The sequence below is a fragment of the Oryctolagus cuniculus genome, chromosome 12 (genome assembly GCF_964237555.1).
Source record: "Oryctolagus cuniculus chromosome 12, mOryCun1.1, whole genome shotgun sequence".
Classification (NCBI taxonomy): domain Eukaryota; kingdom Metazoa; phylum Chordata; class Mammalia; order Lagomorpha; family Leporidae; genus Oryctolagus; species Oryctolagus cuniculus.
Window position 1 is genome coordinate 16,191,945 of NC_091443.1, and position 24,508 is coordinate 16,216,452.

The 24,508-nt window shown below is 42.9% G+C and overlaps 1 protein-coding gene and 1 pseudogene across 1 annotated transcript in view; both read left to right on the top strand.

Moving 5' to 3' along the window:
• GABRG3 (gamma-aminobutyric acid type A receptor subunit gamma3) overlaps positions 1-24,508 on the top strand; it is a 666,707-nt gene that overhangs the window by 286,425 nt on the left and 355,774 nt on the right. The gene's annotated exons all lie outside the window — the stretch shown is intronic.
• LOC127483748 (protein C1orf43 pseudogene) lies at positions 582-8,113 on the top strand (annotated as a pseudogene).

Genomic DNA, 24,508 nt, shown 5'->3' on the forward strand with positions numbered 1-24,508 from the left:
GCACACACCTACCTGCTCATAGCTCCTGATGAAGATGCAGGTTCCCAGTGCCAGAGGCTGGGAAGATGAGATACAGAAGGCAGGATCCATGGCTCCTTGACTAGGAAGGGTAGTGAATGAATTCTGCAAGTGATCATTTCTTTTTGTGATGAATTATATGATTTGGGGAACTTATCTCACAATTAGCTAATATGTTTACAAACAATCTCATACTGTTTCTTAAAACATGCACTGGAAAAATTAAATTTTTTATTTTGTGTTATCTAAATAAATCTTATCTAATATTCTTGACACTATCCTTAATATTTTTTTAAAAAGGGAATTGTGACTGAATTGTATCAGCAAAGAGCATTAACACATCTATTTAAATGCATTAATATGAATCTAAGCTTAGGTACTACATATTTATTTTTAAATAGAGGCTGATATTTAAAAATTTTGTTATCCAAGAATGGATCTGGTGAGTGACTTTCATGAAGACTTCATTTATTTATATTTTTATTATTGTGATAATGATTTGTAAAATGTTGGTTCCAATGCTGCACTGAACATGGTTAGTTAATATTTTTATATAACCCTTTTTCCAGCATAGTGGTATTTACTATTTATTCATTTATTTTAGGTCCTGAAATTTTTTATCAGGTAAAATTTTACATGGAATTGTGATAAAACCATTTGTTTTTACTGAACTGGGGTCAAAACTAAACCCTCTCATCTCCATCAAGTTCACATCCCTTCGTCAAGCCCTCTCCCAGGCAATACCTTAGGTAACTCTACATATTCCAAGCATCGGCAGGAACCAATGTGAAAATGACGGATTTAACACACGCTAAGGAATTGGATTAACTTTTCTTGAAGAGGTGAATATGAATTGTGTTTTTGAAAGTCTTTCCCATCAAGAATTTTACATGTATTCTACAATACCTGAATTCACAATGGGTCATTTATCATGAGAGCTTTATGTCAGTGTGAGTTGGAAACCTCAGTCTCTGCTACAGAATGAGAGTGCCAGCATTGTCTCTTTTGTTTTCTCCTGTCTTCCCACCACCTTAATTGATCAAGTTTGATATTTGCTGACACTTTTCCAGAAATATTGTGTAAAGTAGAAACTGATTTACAGCAATAAGGTGACTGTGAATGTCATATGTCCTTCTGTGGCAGATAGCACTCTATGATCTTCATCACATTCTCTGATTTAATGTGCAAACTAGATATTTGGTGACAGGAACATGTTACAGTTAAGCATGTTTGGATACTGCATCCACACATCTCACTTTCCATTGAAATGTTCTCTTTCATGCACTGTTTGTTTCTTGATACATATTAGTCACTATTGTATTACCTGGTTAGTAGTCCAAGTTGATTAAGCCATGCAAGCCAGATTTCTTGCCTTGGTGTACCTCTTCTCCTTAAATGAATGACAAGAGATTTTGTATTTTTCCTTTTTATTTTTTCCTCAGAAAAAGTCTACTTTTGAGAAGAGCCAGAACTAGATTCAGTATTACTAGTAGCGACTCTATTTAAGAATGGAATTTGAGGAATAGCAACACAGACCAAGTATTAGTGACTTAACCATCCAGAGGGAGTCTGAAGATAGTTAAGAACTAACATGACAACTCCATGAAATAGTGCAGGAGCCAGGCTCCTCCTTCCTAGCTCGGCTCTGTCTTGAGTGCTGCTTTCAGTCACAGGTCGCAGAGCTTGCCTGGACTAACTGCTGCACCAGCTTGTGAGGCAGGAGGAATGAGGAAGGGTGTGAGAATGAATCACAGACGCTCAACACACAGCATGAAATCTTTTTAGCTAACACTCACACTTGTGGCTCCACCAAATTGAGAAGGTGGCTTGAAAATTCTGTTCCTTTGGCTGAACGTGTTTTCAGGGGTTCTCTTGCAAGGAAGTAAAAGGAAGAGGTTAATGGGAAGCAAGCAGATGTCTCCACCATACTGTGACATTTGCTTGATTGCTTTGGGGTTAGCATCATCATTTTTAAAATCTTTAGGTATTTGCAATTAAGACAGGCTGTATCTTACCAAATTATTGGCTAACTAAGGACAACTCAGGTCTGACTTGAGTGAGTGCTAATTTACATAGAAATTAAAATTTTCTCATATTACTTTGGTTAAAAAAATTGAGTCCAACATCTCATGTGCTATAAAAGGATTCAATTTATTGCTAATAATTCCCAATAAGGACCAAGATCTTCTAAGAATCCAATGTATTTATGAACCAATGCTTAAATTTCTCTCTATTCAGTTGAAACTAAGAGTTAGTGAGTATTCGATCTTGATTTGGCTGAACAGGATTAACAGCAGTGCATTTGGGGCAAGCATTTGCTAAGGAGTCTGGAGTTTCAACACAAAAATGCCTGGGTAAAAAAATATTTAATTTGGAGTAATTTGCTGTTGGGTAACTATCAGATTATTCCTCAATAATTAAAAATGAGCAATATTACATGTCTCTCAGAGAGCTTGGCACACAAATATTGGTTAGGTTGTAAATATTAATTGAAAGAATCAATGAATAAATTGAAGCACTTAAAACAGTTTATTTGTGTCTAAATTCCTGTTTCTTCTCAACATCCATTAAGAAATTAGAGATGTTGCAGCTGCATGAATCCAAGGAGAAGTAGGACTGTGAGAGTCACCATAAATTATTATGAGCCATCACATTTTCAACTCTGCCTGGGATGACAGGCTTCAATAGCCAATCACATCAACTTCCCATTTTCTGTATTTAGTGATAAGGAATATTAGTAATTACAACTCTCTTATTATAATTACTAGATGAATCAACACTTGATAAGGAGCAAGGTGCATGTTTTCAGTTCAAGTACAAGAAAGAAGACAGCTTAATGCTGCCATCTTTGAAAATGTGAAAATAAATAACACTCAAAAGAAAAAAGCAAATGCAATTTTTTAACTTACTATAATCAAGAGGCCAGACACCGTGAGTTGCATTTGTCAGAGACTTTAAAGGCTGGAGGCCCAGCATCATGAGATAGCAAGTTAAGGTGTCATTTCTGATACGGGCATCCCATATCAAAGTGACGATATGAGTTCTGACTGCTTTGCTTCCAATCCAGATTCTTGCTAATATGCCTGGGAAAGCAGCAAAAGATGACCCAACTGTTGGACCCTTGCCACCCATATGGGAGGCCTGGATGACTTCTGACTTTGCCATCGTGTAGAACTAACTGTTGTAGCTATTTGAGGAGTTAACCAGTGCATGGAAGATCTCAAGCTTGCTCGCTCTATCTATCTATCTATCTACCTACCTACCTACCTACCTACCTATTTTAAGTGTGTAGGTAAAGGGACAAAAAGGAAGCATCAAGGATCCTCTGATTGGAAGTCATTTTCATGGGGACATAGAGACAGCTAACTAGCAGCTGAGCATTCTATAGTATTGATCAGGGGCTCATATGTGCCTTTCTCTTGTTTTAAGATGAAAGCAGAGGTAAAACTAAGGAATCTGGAAGTTACTGACCAAGTTGTGAGAATACCTCGTGCCAATTGTTGCAGAGTTTATAGTTTGGTTCCCTGCTCTCATTGCAGCAAAGTTTGTGGCTCAGAATTCTGTTTGTATACTTGATCTGGCCATTGTCCATTTTTATGTTTACTCTTTAATACCAGCTTTTTAATACAGCTATTAATTAGTAATAATGATATTTGAAGGATATATTCTTAAACATCATGGTAGAAAATTCTATAGGAGAAAGGACCCCAAATTAAAGTTTTATCAGTAAATAGAACTTTTCTCAATCTCACATTTAAGGCTTATTTATTGTTTCTGATTGTTTATTTATTTTGGATTTGTTTAATCAGAAATTAATAGATGAGGGTTAGGGAAACTGAAAAGAAAAGTATTTGGCATATTATGGAGTGTTGTGCAAGGACTAATTTCTGATCACTGAGGAGAAATTGAGAGGGAATAGGTAGCATCACTCCTTAACTTGCTTGGAGATGAAGAGCATGTGGATATAAAGACATTTAAGAGGCCAATTTGAAAAAATACCATCATTATTTGTGCATCAGGGGGCCAAGCTGTTTATCAGGGTTTGGAAAATGAAACAGAAAGGAAGGTGTTCTATGAGCTATAGTTTTCTCCTGGAAGCAAATGTATTAATGGATTTAATACAAATTGTAAATTTAGCACCACAACAAAGGGTGCACAAGGATGGGCAGAAGCCAAAAGAGAATGAATGCAAGGAAGATGAGGACAATGCTGCCTTTTGGGGCTGGTGAATTGCAAGCAGTTCCTGGGAAAACTACTGGGATCCAGGACATTTATCTTAGCTAATAGAGAACATGGTATCCACTGTCAGGTACCATTATCTTCTACCTATATTGGAAGTCATGTTCACTCCATTTGATGCTTACTTAACTTGCAATATGTATCTTGACTAGCTACTATATTTTTAAACTGTGATGTCATTTGAAAGACAAAGTTACAGAGAAAGGTTGAGCCAAAGACAGAGACAAAGATCTTCCATCTGCTGGCTTACTCCTTAAATGATTGCAATGGCCAGAGCTGAGCTGATCCAAAGCCAGGAGCCAGGAGCTTCTTCTGGGCCTCCCACATGGGTGCAGGAGCCCCAGGACTTTGGCCATTTTCTACTGCTTTACCAGGCCGAGAAAGCAGAGAGATGCATCAAAAGTGGAAAAGCCAGGACTCCAACCGGCTCCTATATGAGATGGTGGCCCTGTGGGCCAGGGCTTTAATCCACTGCACCACAGTGCTGGACCCCCTATTTTTCCGTTTTTAAAAATATCAGGAACAGTGAGTAAATGTGTGTGTGTGTTTGTGTATGTGTGTGTGTGTTTGCTTAAAAATCTATGGGAGGGCCGGCGCCGCAGCTCACTAGGCTAATCCTCCGCCTTGCGGTGCTGGCACACTGGGTTCTAGTCCTGGTCGTGGCGCCGGATTCTGTCCCGGTTGTCCCTCTTCCAGGCCAGCTCTCTGCTATGGCCCGGGAGTGCAGTGGAGGATGGTCCAAGTCCTTGGGCCCTGCACCCCATGGGAGACCAGGAGAAGCACCTGGCTCCTGCCATCGGAACAGCGCGGCGGCCATTGGAGGGTGAACCAATGGCAAAAGGAAGACCTTTCTCTCTGTCTCTCTCTCTCACTGTCCACTCTGCCTGTCAAAAAAATTTAAAAAAAAAATCTATGGGAGATTCTTCTTTTTATGTATACTCCCTGGGTGATATGTACCGAATGATAAAGCAGGACTCCCCTCCTCAGTCCTGTTGGGTGCCATACAGGGAGATGCATCACTCTAATAACTGAAGAAAGCCCCACCAAGATGAGCTGTCTTCCTCTTCTGTGGTGGGAGTGAAAAGGAGAGGCCACCATGGGAGGTGAGGCACGATCTGAGCCTTGACATGTGATTTTGGCCAGGTAGCATGTACCAGGCAGAAAGTACATGTGAAATAGTTCATAAAACAGACTGACTTTTTGCAGCAATATATTTTTCATGAAGCGAAGGTCTTCATAGGGCAATGTGGATGAAATGAAATAACATTGATAAAAACAGAATGTCTTGTGCTTAATTAACTCTCAATGATGGTATTGATTATTTTTGAGCAAATATATTAATGCGTTGTTAAAATTATTGAGAATCACTTTGCTAAAAATTAGATTTTCCTAAAAGCTGTCTTCAAAAGTCTGCCAAATTATGCAGTAGATATCCATCCAGAAACCTCAGGCAGTTTGGATGCATTCTCTTTATCCATTTTTTTATTCAAAATAAATAAATAAATTTGAAATATATTTAGAAGACTCTAACTCCAAGATAATATAATATTCTCTTTATATAGAGAAAATGAATTCTAATAGAAGAATATTTATGAATCAGGTAATCTTTGTATGAATAATTTTCTTGCTATGTAGTGTTCCATTTCCAAGTGGAAATCAATGTGCAATCATAAAGAAATATCTACTACAGAGTAATTGTTCTTATCTAAAGGTTAAATACCATTTGATACAAGTATAGAAGCCATTAACACCATGCAAAATTCTTTAGAGTTTTTCCTTTAAGGAAAGTACTTGCCCCCATCCACCAGATTGTATACCAGTTCTGGCTTGGTCTTCCCCCATATGGAAATGGCTGGGGAATTCCGGGGAACCCATACACCACTGCTTTGGTGCAACCTGGGCAGACAAGGTAGGGTAGTAAGTTAAACTTGAGCGGTTTTGTGTAGGGTAGGTAGGCCAAGGTGTCCAGCAGTAACTGGCTGTCTGGGATGAACATTGTGCTGGTTATAGCCCAACGGAGTCAGGTATGTATACTGCTCTCTATTTTTATGAATAGGCAAATCATGCACTTTGCAATAACATATAGAAGGGGACCTCATGCCCCTGTGGGACAAAATGCCCGCAAGAATTTGAAAGAGGTGATTGACATTTGACTATCCAGAGTTCAGGATATTAAGTATGAACCCCAGCTCATGTGGATAAAGATGCAAGACTGCTGTAGCTTGAGACTCAGGGGAATCAGAGTTGTTACAACTACTTGTGCAGAATGAGAGGTCTGGAAGCCATCTGTACATCTGAGATTGCATTTTGTGCAGAAGGCCAGCTTCCTGGTTCCTTAATGGGCAGAAATTTCTGCTCCTACCTAGATCTGTGAAACACTAGTACTTTCTTTTAAGAATGTGTGTAAGGCCCTCATTAATACCTTGCTGGATGGCTCTGAGACAGCCCGTTGTGGGACAGGGGTCTTTGTCCAGAATGAGTACATAGGTGCACTAACAAGAGGCTTTGAGTGAGCTGGCCACTGTAGTGAAAACATGAATTGGAAGCACTCAGTGACAACACCTGTCAACAGCCAAAGACCTAACTTAGTCCCCTGAAATCCCCTAACAACCATCCAGGTGATATACTTCCCTCCAGTCAGAAGAGTAAATGTGCAAGTGCTTCCTCTAATTCAAGCACTTTAAGGACAACTCTAACACACTGGAGAGTACTCTGTGGTGGAGCTGAAGGACTGTCACTGTAGACTGAGCCAGACAGAAGCAGTATGCAAGTCAGGTTGCTCACTGGGCAACCCGTGGGCTATCTGGCTCAGCAGGTCCACATATATCAGCTGAGGTTTCCCAGTGTTTTCCCAATGTTTCCAGATTTCATAGATCTTACACAATGGTCTCCAACCCCTTATTATGGGCATTTTCAGAACATCAGCTCAGACTTTATTTTCCCCTAGTAACACTTTCTCTGGATTTGAATTCAGATATTATTCTTAATGTTTTTGTCAAAGCTTCATTAAAAATCTTTATTTGGTTGGCAACAAGCATCATGGTGTAACACATCAAGCCAGCGACATTTAGGATGACCACTTCCCATATCAGAGTGCCAATTGGAGTCCTGACAACTCCACTTCTGATCCTGAAAGGCAGTGGATGATGGCCCAAGTATTTGAGTTTCTGCCACCCACATGGGAGAACTGGATGGAGTTGCTGCCTCCTGGCTTCAGCCTGGCCCAGCTTTGGCTGTTGCAGGCTATTAGGGCTACTAGGGACCATCTTTTTGTCACTCTGCCTCTCAAATAAATAAACATTTAAAAAACAAGATTGTCTTTTTAAAAATATATCTTAGGACTAATATTGTGGTGCAGTGGGTTAAACCAGTGCTTGCCATGCCAGCATCCTCTATGAGAGAGGCAGTTCAAGTCCTGGCTGCTGCATTTCCAATCCAGTTTCCTGCTAATGCACCTAGCAAAGCAACAGATGATCAAGTACTTGGACCCCTTCCACCCATGTGAGAGATACGCATGGAGTTCCTGGTTCTTGGCTTCAAATTGGCCCAGCCTGAGCTATTGTCATTTAGGGAGTGAACAAGCAGATGGAAGATTTCTCTCTCTCTCTTTCTCTGCCTCTCTTTCTTTTCCATACTCTTCACCCTACCTAAAAAGGCTTTCTTTATCTTTTTCCAATCTTTAAAATTGAGTTTAATAATAAATTTGGACAAATGTTTACTTGAGGCATTACTCTGGTGTCTAACACTAGGAATTCTAATCTAACATTAGTTGCCTTGAATTAAAGTGATCACAGACCTAATTAGATAAATATTGTGGTTATCATGATCTGATTATTAAGTAGTGATTTGCAAAGACCTGCCATGAAAGAAATTTTCTTCTGGTTTTATAAATATTAAAAAGCAGCACTGTTGCAAAAAAAAAAAAAAAGAAAGAAAGAAAAAGAAATGTGACCTGAATATGAGAATGTATTAAATAGAATTGTGATTTACAAATGTTTCTCTTGCTTGGTGATTACATTTTGTGTACAAAATATACACCACTGTTTTTAAATTATCTTATATGTACCACTCTTCTCCTTGTGAGTTCTGGAGCCCTTCCGCTTCCCTCATCTAATCTTTTATCCTCCTGCTCCCACCATACCCATCAACTCTCCTCAGCTGTGCTGAGCCCCTCTTGGGCTACCACCTTTGATTGTGTTCTGACTCTGCAAGGACAATGATCTATCTATTAGTGCTTAACTTGGCATGGATTCAGCCACACTATCCTCTGTAACATTTCCATATGCAGAAACCTCTGACTTTAATCCTTATTCTAACAGGTCTTCTTAAAATACCACCCTAACCCTGACAAGAAAGAGAACAGCGGTGCCCTTCAGGAGATGAAAAACTACCACCACCAGCACCATCACCACCACCACCATAACTACCACCACCACCACCACTGCCACTACCACCACCACCACTACCACCACCACTACCACCACCACCACTACCACCACCAGCACTATCACCACCACTACCATCACTACCACTACCACCACTACCACCACTGCCACCACCACCACCACCACATCCACTACCACCACCACCAACACTACCACCACCACCAATACCACCACCACCACTACATCCACTACCACCACTACCACCACCACCACCACCACTACCACTGCCACAACCATCAATACCACCACTACCACCACCACTACTACTACCACTACCACTACCACACCACCACCACCGCCACTACCACCACCACCAATACCACCACCACCACTACCACTACCACACCACATCACCACCACCGCTACCACCACTACCACCACCATACCACCATTACCACCACCACCACTACCACTGCCACCACCACCAATATCACCACCACAACCACCACTACCACCACCACCACCACCACCACTACCACATCCACTACCACCACCACCACCACTACCACCACTACCACCACCAGCACTATCACCAGCACTATCACCAGCACTACCATCACTACCACTACCACCACTACCACCACTACCACAACCACCACTACCACCACTATCATACCACCACCACCACTGCCACCACCACCACCACCACATCCACAACCACCACCACATCCACTACCACCACCACTGCCACCACCACCACTACCACCACCACCACCACTACCACCACCACCACCACCACTACCACTGCCACAACCATCAATACCACCACTACCACCACCACTACTACTACCACTACCACTACCACCACCACTACCACACCACCACCACCACCACTACCTCCACCACCACTACCACTACCACACCACACCACACCACCACCACCGCTACCACCACTACCACCACCACACCACCATTACCACCACCACCACTACCACTACTACCACCACTATCACCACCACCACCACCACCACCACCATCACCACCACTACCACTGCCACCATCACCACCACTACCACTGCCACCACCACCACTACCACCATCACCACCACTACCACTGCCACCACCACCAATATCACCACTACTACCACCACCACTACCACCACCACACCACCACCACTACCACCACCACTGCCACCACTACCACCACCACCACCACTACCACATCCACTACCACCACCACTACCACCACTACCACTACCACCACCACTACCACATCCACTACTACCACCACCACTACCACACTACCACCACTGCCACTACCGCCACCACCACCACCACCACAACCACTATCACCACCACCACTACCACAACCACCACTACCACCATCACCACCACCCAAACTGTTACAAGGCTGCACATAAACAGATGATCAATAACAGTATGACACACAGACAACATAAAGGCAGGAGTGACTCCTCTGCCATTCATATGCATTTCTACTTATTTTTCCTCCCATTAACTTTGTAGAACTGCTTCAAATATTTGGAAAAGCAGTTCTTTTCTCCTATTTTACAAAGTTTGGTCATTGTTGTTGTGGTTCTCCAGACAAGTGACCTGTTTCACATAGTTTCTTTCATACAAAGGTGCTGCTTCACATGCTATTTCAAATATATGTCTTGTCCTTCAAGGAACAGGTGCCTCAATAAGGCCTTCCCTGACAACCCATGTCAATGGATTCTCTGATCCTTGTTTGTTTTTAAATAAGTTTTCACTCAAGAGACCAGCCCTAAACCTCCCATCAGCACTGTCACTACATGGTGAGATAGTTAAAATAACAATAATAACAAAAAGTGTGATGATTAGATTATTACCTATTCCACTGTATAAAAAAGGCAAGGCAAAGAACTATAGGATAATTTCAGAAAATCTCGTACACATATCAGAAAGAAAATATGAGTATTTCTCAATATCTATTCAATGTTGGTACAAAATAAATACTGTCTCAATTTGTATAGTTGAGCTATATTGCCCAAATACAGTTCTGGCATATGGTACTTGCCACATACTTGGCATTAAGAATAGGTTAAAGTAATCAAGTCAGTGACCTATAAAGAATTTGAGGATCCCAGGAAGAATGTAAAACTGGAAGAATTTTGAGTGAGAAGGCAGAAAATAAAACATAACCAACAACAAGAAAGGGAAGGGGCTCCTGTAGTTTTGTTTTGTTTTGTTTTGAATTTTTTTTTTTTTTTGGCAGGCAGAGTGGAGAGTGAGAGAGAGAGAGACAGAGAGAAAGGTCTTCCTTTTGCCATTGGTTTACCCTCCAATGGCCGCCACGGCTGGCGCGCTGCAGCCGGTGCACCGTGCCTATCCGAAGGCAGGAGCCAGGTGCTTCTCCTGGTCTCCCATGGGGTGCAGGGCCCAAGCTCTTGGGCCATCCTCCACTGCACTCCCGGGCCACAGCAGAGAGCTGGCCTGGAAGAGGGGCAACCAGGACAGAATCCGGCGCCCCGTCCGGGACTAGAACCCGGTGTGCTGGTGCCGCTAGGTGGAGGATTAGCCTATTGAGCCGCGGCGCCGGCTTCCTGTAGTTTTTAAGGAGAGGCCATAGAGTCTAAGTGTCCATGTATTATGGTTCTGAAGGAAGGCATCATTTAAATTAGGAGTCATCTGTGAGTTGTCTGTGACCTTGAGGACTGATGGACAGGTTTAGGTTCTGTGAAAAGCAAGTCAGATTTACTGTTTTTCTGTGGGGAGGGGTCACATAATTTAATTAGACACAGATATGAAAAGAATATTGAAGACACAGGACTCCTGTGGTATTATGTACTAGTCAGCTTCTTGTTATTGCAAACGGGTACCTGAGACAAGCTACTTACGGAGCAAAAAGATAGTTGTTTTGAGTCACAGTTTTGGAGGCTCACAGTCCAAGATCAGTAGCCCTGCTGGTATGGCCTCTGGTGATATTGTTCTTGCTGGCAGAGTCCAGGGCAGTGCACAGCATCACGTGGCAAGAGGGGGCATGAATGTCTGTATCTATGTGGTCTCTCAGAAAGTCACCAAGAATTGATCACCAGGATTCAACCTGATGTGCCAAAGCCAATGCAGTCTCCTCCCTATGGCCCTACTTTCAAACTCCGTAACTGGGTTGAGTTCCCACCCTCTTAACATCATTAAAATAAGACTTTGGAATCAAACCTTTAACACATGGGCCTATGACATCCAACATAATACCCAGACCATAGCACATGGACTGTTACAGTGATAGTGGTAACAGTCTTCAAGTAACGAATTTGAGGGGAGAAATGCGAGAAATGCTTGAAGCTGAACATCCTGGCTTGTGGACACACCCACCACTTCCAGGGCTCTCAGAGTTACAGCTGTGCTCCTTGGGGCTCCTTACCCAAGTAGTCAGGAACAGGACTGGGGAACTCGACCAAGTCATCGGCACCTCACTCTCATCAAGGCGGAAGCTCCAAGATGTCTCTGCAAACCCCACCATGGAGCTGGGATCCAGCTCACTGGCTCCTGCCCACCCCTTAGCCTAGCCCCTCAGAGAGCAGCAAGCAGAGCTAGCCAGGTACCTCATCATAGGGAATTCAGCTATCTGCCATCCACTTTAGCTCCTTCTGCCAAATCAGCCTTTCTGTGAAAACTCTGTTCCTGTCAGGGGTTGTCTATAAAGAAGCAAAGTGTAGTCTTTGAGTGCCCGTTAGTGTGAATTGGATGTGGAGCGAGGCTTGACACTCTGAGCAAATGCTCTTAACAGAAAATGAAGATACCTCAGTGTCTGGTTTGTAGTGGGCAGTAAACGACAAAAAGTTGTTCAGACCTGCAAAGGTACCATGCATTTGTTTTTTGCGGATGGTGTAATGTAACTAGTATTTGCCTCATTCCCCACAGTGAGAGAAGAGAACAGGAAAGCATCCTGCAGAACTCCTGAATTTCAAATGAGAGCACATCCAAATAAAGTCCCTTCTTAGAGAGCTCAGTGTCCCTGTGAGATGGGCAACCAGCCGCCCCCTCTTAGAACTGCTGTGCATGGATTCTGAGCGTTACCACTGATCACGCTGTGGCTTTTCTTGTTTATTTTGTCCCCTGTTTAATTAAGGGAAGACTGCTGTGTCCCAAGTCCCTTAAAGAGTCTGACAGTGTGAGCCCAATCATGTCCATGGAGCAAGTGAGGAAATAGATTAATGAAAGGATGTGACTCGAAAGGGTATTGCCTAATCAAAATCAGCCCAAGCTGTAAACCTTTGACCATACACTTGGGAGGAGGGCAGCAGAGGGAAATCCACTATGCTCCTTTAACAAGCCGTCCACAAAGACGTTTCTTCATAACTTGGTTAGGTGTGTTACAATCATTACATTTCAATAATTCATGGAGGCTGAGCAGGTTGAATTTTGGGGGACATGAAGGGGCCAGGAGCCTCAGATCTGTCCCTCAGTTTGAGGTGGCTTCCACAAGATGCCTGAGTTCATGGGGATGGGGGACAAGCCGGCACAGGCCACCTGGGGCTGGGAGTGGGGAGGAACGTCAGTAGGCCAATCTTTCCCTCCTGTTTCGAGTCCTTCTCTCTTCTCTTTCCCTCCTTTCCACACCCGCCTAGCCTTCCTCACTTTCTCTAGTTACTTGGGAGTTTGAAATACTGTGGTGCCTGTGCTACTGGACACAGACTCTGCTTAGTGAACTTAGCACACTCCCTCATTCTCACCTTGTTGAGGTGTACCAGTCTGCTTCTTTCCTGAAAACCACCCTTGGCTACTTTGTAGCATAAGCTCTGATTACTTCCAGACCCATACTGTTCCGTACCCTGGTGCTGGTCACTGAAAGCGGCTTTCATTTAGTGAAAAAGTAAATAAACTTAAAAAATCCTCTTCCTCAGTTCACACTAGCTGATTTCAAGCATTACATAGTTGCATGTTTTGTGGCACTTCTCTAGTATTGCTGTTTTCTTAGTCAATGGAGATCCAAGGTGGGAAGAGTGCAAAAGCAGAGGCATTGTGGAACAATGAGAAGTGGAGGTGGCTGTTCCACTTGGCAGGTGCCTCAGGTACCCAGTTCAATGGTTTCAGTGTTTCTTTTTGCATTGTTTTCCTTTCTGTCTGTCTGCCTTCGGGAGGCCCAGGCTGAAGCTCGGCTTCAGCTGTATTTTGCAGACTAGTGGACTCAGCAGTGAAATCCATGCTTGTAGGAAGCAGAGAGCATGCCACTGCCTTTCTGATGATGAGAAGTGAGTTGCTCTGAATAGGTCTAAAGTGAACAAACAAGTCAAGCCTGCCCTCTGGCATAGTCTGTCTTCAGTGTGCTCTGGTAGCTCTTGGAAAGGCAAACTTTCCGCTGTGACGCAGTGGGTTAAAGCCCCAATCCACAGTGCCAGCATCCCATGTGTGTGCTGGTTCAAGTCCCAGCTGCTCCACTTCCGATCCAGCTCTCTGCTGTGGCCTGGGAAAGCAGTAGAAAATGGCTCAAGTCCTTGGGGCCCCTGTACTTGTGTGGGAGGGACCTGAAAGAAGCTCCTGGCTCCTGGCTCAGATTGGCGCAGCTCCGGCCTTTGCAGCCATCTGGGGAGTGAACCAGAGGATGGAAGACCTTTCTCTCTCTCTGCTTCTGTATCTCTGTAACTCTGCCTTTCAAATACATAAATCATTTTTTTAAAGGCAAACTTTCTCATCATGGCTCTCCTTTGTCTGTTGTCCTAAGGTTCCCAAGAGATGATATCTTCCCCAGGTCTTGACTCTGTGCTGTGGTATCAGGATTGCTGCTGAGAAGGCCTGCTCAGTTATTACTGCATCCCTTGCCATCCACTCTGCTTTTTTCCATTTCAGTTCTTGTCTTCTCACCCTTCAGTCACCTGCAGATATTAAACAAAAGACGTAGGATCTTAATGTTCCTCATTTCCAAGGTAGCAGACAGTGAGGGGCACACTCCTTCAGTCTCTACTCCCTTCCCGTCTGCAAAGCAGAGAACAAGGGCAACTTGGAGATTCTATATATTCTCAAGTATATTCTATATACTTGAGAGTGAAATCTCCCTTGTATGTGTTTGTATTTTCTTTTCTTTCATTGATCATTTGATTTGAAAAGTGCTACTCTTCAAGGATCTAAGTTGACTAGAAACCTAAAGATAAGTGACAGTGCCTTTTAAAGAAATCCTTATGAAGTATTAAATACTGTGTAATATAAGATCTTCCAAGTGAATTGAGGTTTTTATTTGTTTCCTTCTAAGAAAGTGTCTCTGTATCCCTTCTCTCTAGTTCACAAATAGATTGTGATGTCAGCTGCGGATGGGGAGTGTGTCTGGGTTGTGATAAGAGTCCAGGATGACCTCGTAGGACACCAGGGTTCAGATGAAAAACCAAGTGGAGGCAGAGTTAGCTGGAGGCTTTTCTTTGCTCTGTCCCAGCTGCCCTCTTCCTCGTCCCACACTGACTCTGCAGGCCTCCGGTCCAGCTCTTGTAACCAACAGATGGGGCTTCCTCTTCGAGGCTGCTCAGTAAAAGCCCGTGGTGAGCTGGGAGGATGGCACCCTGCCAGTGCTCCAAGGGCTGAAATGATGCATGCAAAACCAGTGCAAATGAGCATCCTTGGAAAAGATGCTCACTGAAGGGAGAATTATTTGTTACAACAAGGCTTGCTGTCTCCTTCATCTTCTCTAGTGCCCATGTCTCTGTTATTGGTTAAATCAATCAGTGGTTATAGCGAATGGCCACGGCGCTGGCCTGGTCTCCACAGATCCTCTCTGGTCTCTCTCTTCCTGTCCCCCATTCACTCTGATGAATGAAGAGGAGACTAAAGGAGTGTGACCCTCTCTGACTGTCACCTTGGGCACCAGAACTATAAATCTCCTGTTGTTTAATACCTGTATGTGAATGAAGAGTGGCAAGGCAAGAACAGAAACAGAAAAAGACCTCTTCCTATGGGAAGAGGTGCAACACTGCCCAGGGTGTCCTCAGCAGGTGTCTTCACACTGCCTGTTGATTGGGGTTTGGCACTCCAGGCCATGTGAATGGAGTAAGACTCACCATCCCAGGACTGGCTCCCTTGCATCCTCCTTAGCCCTTGTCCTCACATAGGTGACCATGCCGTGTCATCTCTGTCTCACTGTCTCCAACGGGGCTGTGCTGTACAGGTGATTGTGCAGGTGCTGTGCCTGAGAAGTGTCTGGTGCCCAACCCCGAGGAGATGAGATAGCCCAGGTTGGTCAGACTTTACTGGCTCTGTCCCAGTCCTTGCTGGAGGACACAGCATCCTGTGTTTCCTAAGCAGACCTGTTGGTGCTTTGAGGAATTTATACAACTGCCTTCACCCTAGGGATTGAAGATTTTGGCAGGTCCTCATGGGGTCAATTCTTGTGCATGAGAAATTTGAGCCCATGAGAGAGGATTCCTGCCCACCTGTAGGTCTGACACCAGGCAGAGCAGAGAGAATATTAATCTAGAAGAGATTTTAGAGATAATCCAGCCTCATCATTTCATGGATAAAGAAATTTAGGCTTGGAAGAATCTGTGTCTGAAGGATTTTGTTATGAGTAACAGCACAGCCCACTGCTTGGTGGTTTGAAATTTTAAATAGTGATAGTCTGTCTTCAATGCTGGCTTTGCCTTAATCTGACCGTATGTCTTCAGGGACTGTGACAGTGTACTTGAGAGCCTTTTCTTTTTTTAACTTTTGTTTTTACTGAAAAAGAGCCTTGGCCCCAACATGATCTTGGGCACTCAGATGTCTCTGAGGTCCCATGATCAGGTCATTTCCTTGGGGCTTCATCTCACACATGTAAACACATCCCAAAGGCTGTCTGTGGCAGGCCTACTGCAGAAACGAACAACCCTGGGGTCTCCTTCTTCTGGTCTTAGGGCTCTGGAACCCATTCCCTGAGCTTGTGTCTGTCCACCAGGAAAGGACTCCCCAAGCAGAAGGGACTGGGAAGGCAGCACACAACAAAGATCCTGTCTTTTCTAAATGGGCGGTTTTACATTTAGAGACACGATTGACCTGTGTATGAGCAGCTGGGGGTGCTCGGAGGAGCCCTTTCCTGTCCTGTGTTCCCCTGTCCTTGGATGGAAGGTTTCTGCTCTTTCCTTCCTGAGCTCACACCCAGATGGCTGATTTGTCTGTTGCAACCTTTGAGAATCTGACAACCACTGGAAAAATCCCCAGGGAGTGGAACTTGCCCAAGGGGTTCCTGTCCTTGTGTTCATTGATTCCTTTTGCTGTCAATTATGAAATAAATTTTTAAAGGTAGGAATTTCCCTTTAGCCTGACCCTCCTCTGGGAAGCATGTAGCACCCTGAGGAGAGTGACCACTGGAGGGTAAGTGTGTTCAGTTGCCTGCCTCACCTTCCAATACCACGTCGCACAGCTCATGTGAAAAAGGCAGAAACCGTCTTTCTGATCTCACCGACAGGCCAGGGGCTCAGGACTTGATCTACTGCTGTGCTGGAGGGGCTGACTTCTGCAATATAACGAAATGAGAAGGAGTAATTCTCATTCTGCCGTGAGCTGAAGTTTGGTTATTTTATTTTCAGCTTTTATGGTAGCTCAGTTTCACTTTGGGGAGAGGAATTAATAACTGGCTGGTGATATTTTAAGTTTCCTGTTCTAAATAGTCATTCACAGAGGTTGTGTCACTCTCCAATTAACTCCCCCCCCCCCACCGGTGGAAGAAATGACCTAGTCTCATGCTTGAAATTAATTTTCTCAATTACAGCTTAAAACCACCTTGCTTGAAGAATCTCCAGGTTTCTGCGGAGAACTTGTTTTCCTGTAGTTCTTGTATTCTTTTCCCAGCTACAGAGACTTGCCCTGCAATTCATAGGTGGGGATGCAATACCCTGGCTTTTGGGGGTCTCAGCACACTAGCAGGTGTGACGGTGTCAGGTGGAGATACAGGCTGAGAGGGAAGAACCAGAGAGAGTTTTTTGAAAGTGACAGAGTCAGGCCTGGGGTTGGGAAGGGACTCTCCTAGAGGCTGTGATGCCTGAGGGCTTTGCATGCAGAGTTGAAAGGGAGAGCAAAGGTGAGGAGGTTGCTTAGCACCTCCCAGACCTGCACCTGGACTGGCAGAGAGCGTGGTGCGAGGACAGGACAGGCACCATCTAACGGAGCACATTGCATGGGTGGGGACTTGAATGTTCTGCAGAAGCTTCTGTATTGTTTTAATGGGGGATTTACATTGCCTCGTTTTTGATTTATGGATCTCCTCTGCGGTTGCTGCTCTTAGTCCATTCAGGCTAGCACCACAGAATACCGTAAACTGAGCAGCTTGTAAACAACGGGAATTTATTTTTCATGGTTGTGGAATCTGAGAAGTCCAAGAGCAAGGCAGCCGCAGATTTGCCTCTCCTGGCTCACTGACAGCGTTTTGTTCACTTTCACTTTGCATGGAAAAAGGGGCAAAGCAGCTCTCTGGGGCCTCATTTATAAAAACACTAATTCCTTTCCTGAAGGCTCTATTCTTATAACTTAATCACCTCCTAAAGGCCCCACTTCCTAAAACCATCCCCTTGGAGGTTAGAATTTCAACAGAGGAACTGAGAGGGAGGGGAATATACATTCAGATCATAGCAGTGCTCTGTGGGAATAGACTAAAAGGGCAGGTACATAGCCCAGGAGTAGGAAACATATCCAGGATCTATTACTCTTGAGTGACAGGTGAGCTGACTGGGTGCTCTCTGAGACAGAGATGGGAAGTGCAGCCCTGGTCCTTTCTGCACCCGGTACATCCATACACCAGTGTGGGCTCTGACCCTCTGCTCTGGCCTTTGGTGGTTTGTTCTGGACAAGCCACTGTGAAAGGCCTGGCCTGCATGTGCTCCTTCCTGCAACTAGGGCTGCCCAAGAGCTCCTGTCTCCTGCGAGGCTTCATTGCTGACCCTGCTGGGGAACAGGTTTCTATCAACATGCTTCTCCTCTGGGAAGATATGGGTAGTGAGGGTGGGAGCTGCAGACTCCTCCTTCTGCCTCTTCCCCCATGGGCTGACTTCCTTCATAGAAGTCTGTGAAATCAAGAGTCCTTAGCTCTGGACACAAAGGATGGAATAGTCTGTTCTTTCAGAAGATTCTCTAATAAACTTTTTTGCATGTAGAACCCTTGCCATGTGCTGGTTTTGCAGAACCCAGATTACAGCCACAATCATATCAGAGCTGCTGGGATTTTCACACCTCATGTGGCTCCAAGTTTACTCCTGTACAAAACAACCAAGCCACAGATCACCTGCTGCCTGCTCTCACATGTCAGTGTCCTCTTTCAGACCATCCCTGTAGGTGTTGGGGGATGGCATGAAATCTTTTCAAATGGAAAGTTGTATTCCATTTTTATCGTTTTTGAAATGTATTAATGATCTCTTCTCACTCTTTTGAATCCTGTTATAAGTAATATCATTGATTATTTGCCATGAGTTAGGCTCTGTGAAGTATCTCATGTTTTACCACAGGGCAACTCCTCAATCTTACCAGGACTGCTTATAAACCTCATCTCACAGGGACAGTGGCTGACAGACCCAGTGCTAAGGGGCTGAGACAGGCTGGGATCAGATCTGCTGCCATCAAGGGGACAGGTTTTGGGCTCTTTGGCATTTTCCCAGTTGGCTTTGAGGGTTTCAAAGCTCTCTAAAAACTGCAAGAATAGATTTGGACCATAATCCTGGAATATACAGCCCTGTGCAAGGTTAATATAATAATCCCAAACAGCAACACTGTACAAGAGTTCCTTTTCCCCCACGTCTTCTCCAGTGCTTTTCTCTCTCTAGTGTTTGTCTTTTCTGTTTTTGAAAATAGCCATTCTCGAGGATCTAGGATGATGTCTTCTTGAAGTGATAGTTTGCATTTCCTTGATGATTAGTGATGTTGAACGTTTTTTCATATACTCATTGGCCATTTGTATGTTTTCTTTGGAGAAATGTCTGATCACATTTTAGGTAGATGTTTAAATCATGTCATGTGTTTTCTTGCTACTGAGTTGAGGTCCTTGTTTATTTAACATATTAATCCCTTATTAGATGACTGATTTGCAAATATTTTCTCCCTTTCATTAAATTTTCTCTTTATTCAGTTAATTGTTTCCTTTTTAGTTTGATGTAACCAATTTGTCTCTTTTGTCTGTGCTTTTGGGTCATATTAAAAAAAAATCATTGCCAAGACCCATGTCACAGAACTTTCCCCTTGTATTTTCTTCTAGTGGTTTTATTGTTACAGTCTTCTTTTAAGTCTTTAATCCACTTTCAGTTTATTTTTGTGTATGTTGTGAGGTAAGGGTCTAATTTAATTATTTTCCATGGGGATATTCAGTTTTTCCAAGAACTTTCTTGATGAAATTGTCCTTTCCCTATTTTGTGTTCTTGGTACTTTTTGTCAAAAACTGAGGACTTTCTTATTCCAGTTACTAAAATAGTAGGATTTCATATTTCAAGAAAAAAAAGTCATTTATTTTTAAAGACTAATGAAGTGATTATTATTGTTTAATCTTTTTAATTCTATACAGGCCTTTTTTTTAAAAAAAAAAAGATTTTATTTTTATTTATTTGAAAGACAGAGTTAGAGAAAGAGGTAGAGACCGAGAGTTCTTCCATCCACTTTCTGCAGAGTTTTCTTGTGTCTATTTCTTGTTGTCAGGAGTCAGCTTTCCAGGGCCTCCTGTTGTGCCCCTAATTTGATAGTATGCCCACCCAAGATGCAAAGAAGGAATCCTTTCTTTTCTTTCATGGTCCCATTCTCTTGACATTCCAGCCCCTCAGAATCTTGCCATTGGTAATAAAGGTTAAGATCAGAAAAGTTCCTCGGCCTTCTTGGGACTAAGTTGTCAGCAAGCCCTTTCCACAGGGAAGACAGAGGAAAAAGCCCTCCCTACTCATCCTTTCTTCCTCTCCATATTTTCATGAAATGAGGAATAAAAATAAAGCTTCATTTCCAATGGAGACATCAGGAGCAGGAGCTTTATTTTCCAGCAATAGGAGATACTTTGGAACTTGGAAGGCAGGTGGAGTAGGAACTCATAATGGGGATTGACAAATGCTAAACACAATGATAGAAAAGTAGACGTTTGCACCTCAGCACCTGTCTGTAAGATGTTAGAACACCAGGGGTAAAGGTTAGCTATGAATCACTCGGTCTTACTTCTACTATTTCTTTTATCTAGTCTACCAGTTAACACTGTTCTTTATTATTTCTTTTTCTTCTTCCAACCAATTCCTGAACAAGGAGATCATCTTGCCTTTCTATTCCATGAAGATGTAGCAAATATAATTAATTGTTGAGACCAACCATACAGCCAACATTCTTTCTCAAATTCTTTCCTTTCCCAATTTCCCATATTAGAGTAGAAAGAGTGGTAAAAATTCTATATTTGTACAAGTTCATGTGGACCAAGAGAGGGGAATAGAACACTTCAGGCTATAAAGATAATTATCATTAATTATCATCCAATTTTTCTTTGGAGGGCAAAAGTTGGAGATAGTGGGATCTTCTAGTTAATGATTCTTCTAGTTTAACTATCTATCTATCTATCTATCTACCTATAGAAAACATAAGTGAGCCCGTGTGTTGAATCATGTGTTGAAATGCCTACAATAACTAGGATTGGGCCTTGGGGGCTGACAGCAGGAGCAAGGAACCCAATCTAGGTCTCCCACATGGTTAGTTGGGAGCCCAATTACTGGAGTCATCACTGCTGACTTCCAAGGTCTGCATTAACAGGAAGCTGAAGCCTGGAGCTGGAGCCTAGTATTGAATCAGGTTTCCTACTGTGAGGCTAAATGTGCACTCTGCTGGGTGTCTTTAATAAGAGCTATCTCCATATGACTTGGTGGAAAGAATGCTTTTTTTTTTAAAACGTTTATTTAGCAAACATAAATTTCCAAAGTACAGCTTATGGATTACAATGGCTTTTCCCCCCCATAATTTCCCTCCCTCCTGCAACCCTCCCAACTCCCAGCTCCCTCTCCTATTCCGAAGAATGCTTTTTTGAAAGGGAGGATGCAAGTGAGTCTTAGTGATTCTTTTTTAGGTCTTCACTTCACATCTTAAATGAACAGTTTCTTTTTAGGATCTAGTTCAGTAGTTTTAGAGAGGTGAAAACTGGGGTCCTTTCCCCACCACCATAATCTAACAGAACTCCCATCTGAATAATGAGGAGGATACACATTTTATATATTTCTTATTTTCATGATTGAAGATGGGGCAGTGCCCTTGCCTGATTAGGTTGTATTATCTTCAACAACATGGGAACTTTCTTTTTCTTTTCTAGGGTTGCACATATGGGAGGGAGTATAGATGGGAAGTATCATGATGATCCTAAATCTATACATATGGAGTACATGATAAATTTAGAAAAAATATTTAAAAATTTACAAATCTTTTTTTTTTTATTTTATGTAAAATTTTTTTTTAACTTTTATTTAATGCATATAATTTTCCAAAGTACGACTTATGGATTACAATGGCTTCCCCCCCATACCGTCCCTCCCACCCACAACCCTCCCCTTTCCCACTCCCTCTCCCCTTCCATTCACATCATGATTCATTTTCGATTATCTTAATATACAGAAGATCAGCTTAGTATACATTAAGTATGGATTTCAACAGTTTGCTCCCACACAGAAACATAAAGTGAAAAATAATAGATGATTTTTTAAATGATGATGAAATCAGAGCAGACCTATTGTCATGTTTAATCCCAGTGAGAGTCAAGTTGGGAATTGATAATTTCTTTTTTTTTTCTTTCTTTTTTTTTTTTTTTACAGAGGATCAGTTTAGTATGCATTAAGTAAGGATTTCAACAGTTTGCACCCCCATAGAAACACAAAGTGAAATATATTGTTTGAGTACTCGTTATAGCATTAAATCTCAATGTACAGCACATTAAGGATAGAGATCCTACATGAGGAGTAAGTGCACAGTGACTCCTGTTGTTGACTTTACCAATTGACACTCCTGTCTATGGCATCAGTAATCTCCCTATGCTCCAGTCATGAGTTTCCAAGGCTATGGAAGCCCTCTGAGTTCTCCGACTCTTATGTTGTTTAGACAAGGTCATAGTCAAAGTGGAGGTTCTCTCCTCCCTTCAGAGAAAGGTACCTCCTTCTTTGATGACCTGTTCTTTCCACTGGGATCTCACTCGCAGAGATCTTTTGCCAGAGTGTCTTGGCTTTCCATGCCTGAAATACTCTCATGGGCTTTTCAGCCAGCTCCGAATGCCTTTAGGGCTGATTCTGAGGCCAGAGTGCTATTTAGGACATCTGCCATTCTATGAGTCTGCTGAGTATCTCACTTCCCATGTTGGATCACTCTCCCCTTTATTTACTCCATCGGTTAGCGTTAGCAGGTACTAGACTTGTTTATGTGTTCCCTTTGACTCCCAGTCCCTTCACCATGACCAACTGTGAACTGAAACTGATCACCTGGAACAGTGAGATGGCATTGGTACATGCCACCTCGATGGGATTGAATTGGAATCCCCTGGTATGCTTCCAACTCCACCACTTGGGGCAAGTCAGCCTGAGCATGTCCCAAATTATACATCTCTTCCCTCTCCCATTCCCACCACCATGTTCAACAGGGATCACATTTCAGTTAATTTTCAACACTTAAGAATAACTGTGCATCAATTACAGATCTAAACCAGTCATATTAAGTAGAACAGATAAAAAAAACTACTAAGAGGGATAATGTATTAAGTTGTTCATTAACAGTCAGGGCTATGCTGATCAAGCCACCATTTCCCATAGTGTCCACCTCACTCCAACAGGTTTCCCTCTTGGTGTTCAGTCAGTCGTCACCGATCAGGGAGAACATATGGTATTTGTCCCTTTGGGACTGGCTTATTTCACTCAGCATGATGTGTTCCAGATTCCTCCATTTTGTTGCAAATGACTGGATTTCGTTGTTTCTTACTGCGGTATAGTATTCTAAAGAGTACATATCCCATAATTTCTTTATCCAGTCTATCGTTGATGGGCATTTAGGTTGGTTCCAGGTCTTAGCTATTGTGAATTGAGCTGCAATAAACATTAGGGTGCAGACCTCTTTTTTGTTTGCCAATTTAAATTCCTTTGGGTAAATTCCAAGGAGTGGGATGGCTGGGTCGAACGGTAGGGTTATCTTCAGGTTTCTGAGGAATCTCCAGACTGACTTCCATAGTGGCTTGACCAGCTTGCATTCCCACCAACAGTGGGTTAGTGTCCCTTTTTCCCCACATCCTCGCCAGCATCTGTTGTTGGTAGATTTCTGCATGTGAGCCATTCTAACCGGGGTGAGGTGAAACCTCATTGTGGTTTTGATTTGCATTTCCCTGATTGCTAATGACCTTGAACATTTTTTCATGTGCCTGTTGGCCATTTGGATTTCCTCTTTTGAAAAATGTCTATTGAGGTCCTTGGCCCATCTCTTAAGTGGGTTGTTGGTTTTGTTTTTGTGGAGTTTCTTGATCTCTTTGTAGATTCTGGTTATTAACCCTTTATCTGTTGCATAGTTTGCAAATATTTTTTCCCATTCTGTCGGTTGTCTCTTCACTCTCCTGACTGTTTCTTTTGCAGTACAGAAACTTCTCAATTTGATGCAATCCCAATAGTTGATTTTGGCTTTGACGGCCTGTGCCTCCTGGGTCTTTTCCAGAAATTCTTTGCCTGTGCCAATATCTTGAAGGGTTTCTCCAATGTTCTCTAGTAACTTGATGGTGTCAGGTCGTAGATTTAGGTCTTTAATCCATGTTGAGTGGATTTTTGTGTAAGGTGTAAGGTAGGGGTCTTGCTTCATGATTCTGCACGTGGAAATCCAATTTTCCCAGCACCATTTATTGAATAGACTGTCCTTGCTCCAGGAATTAGTTTTAGATCCTTGATCAAATATAAGTTGGCTGTAGATGTTTGGGT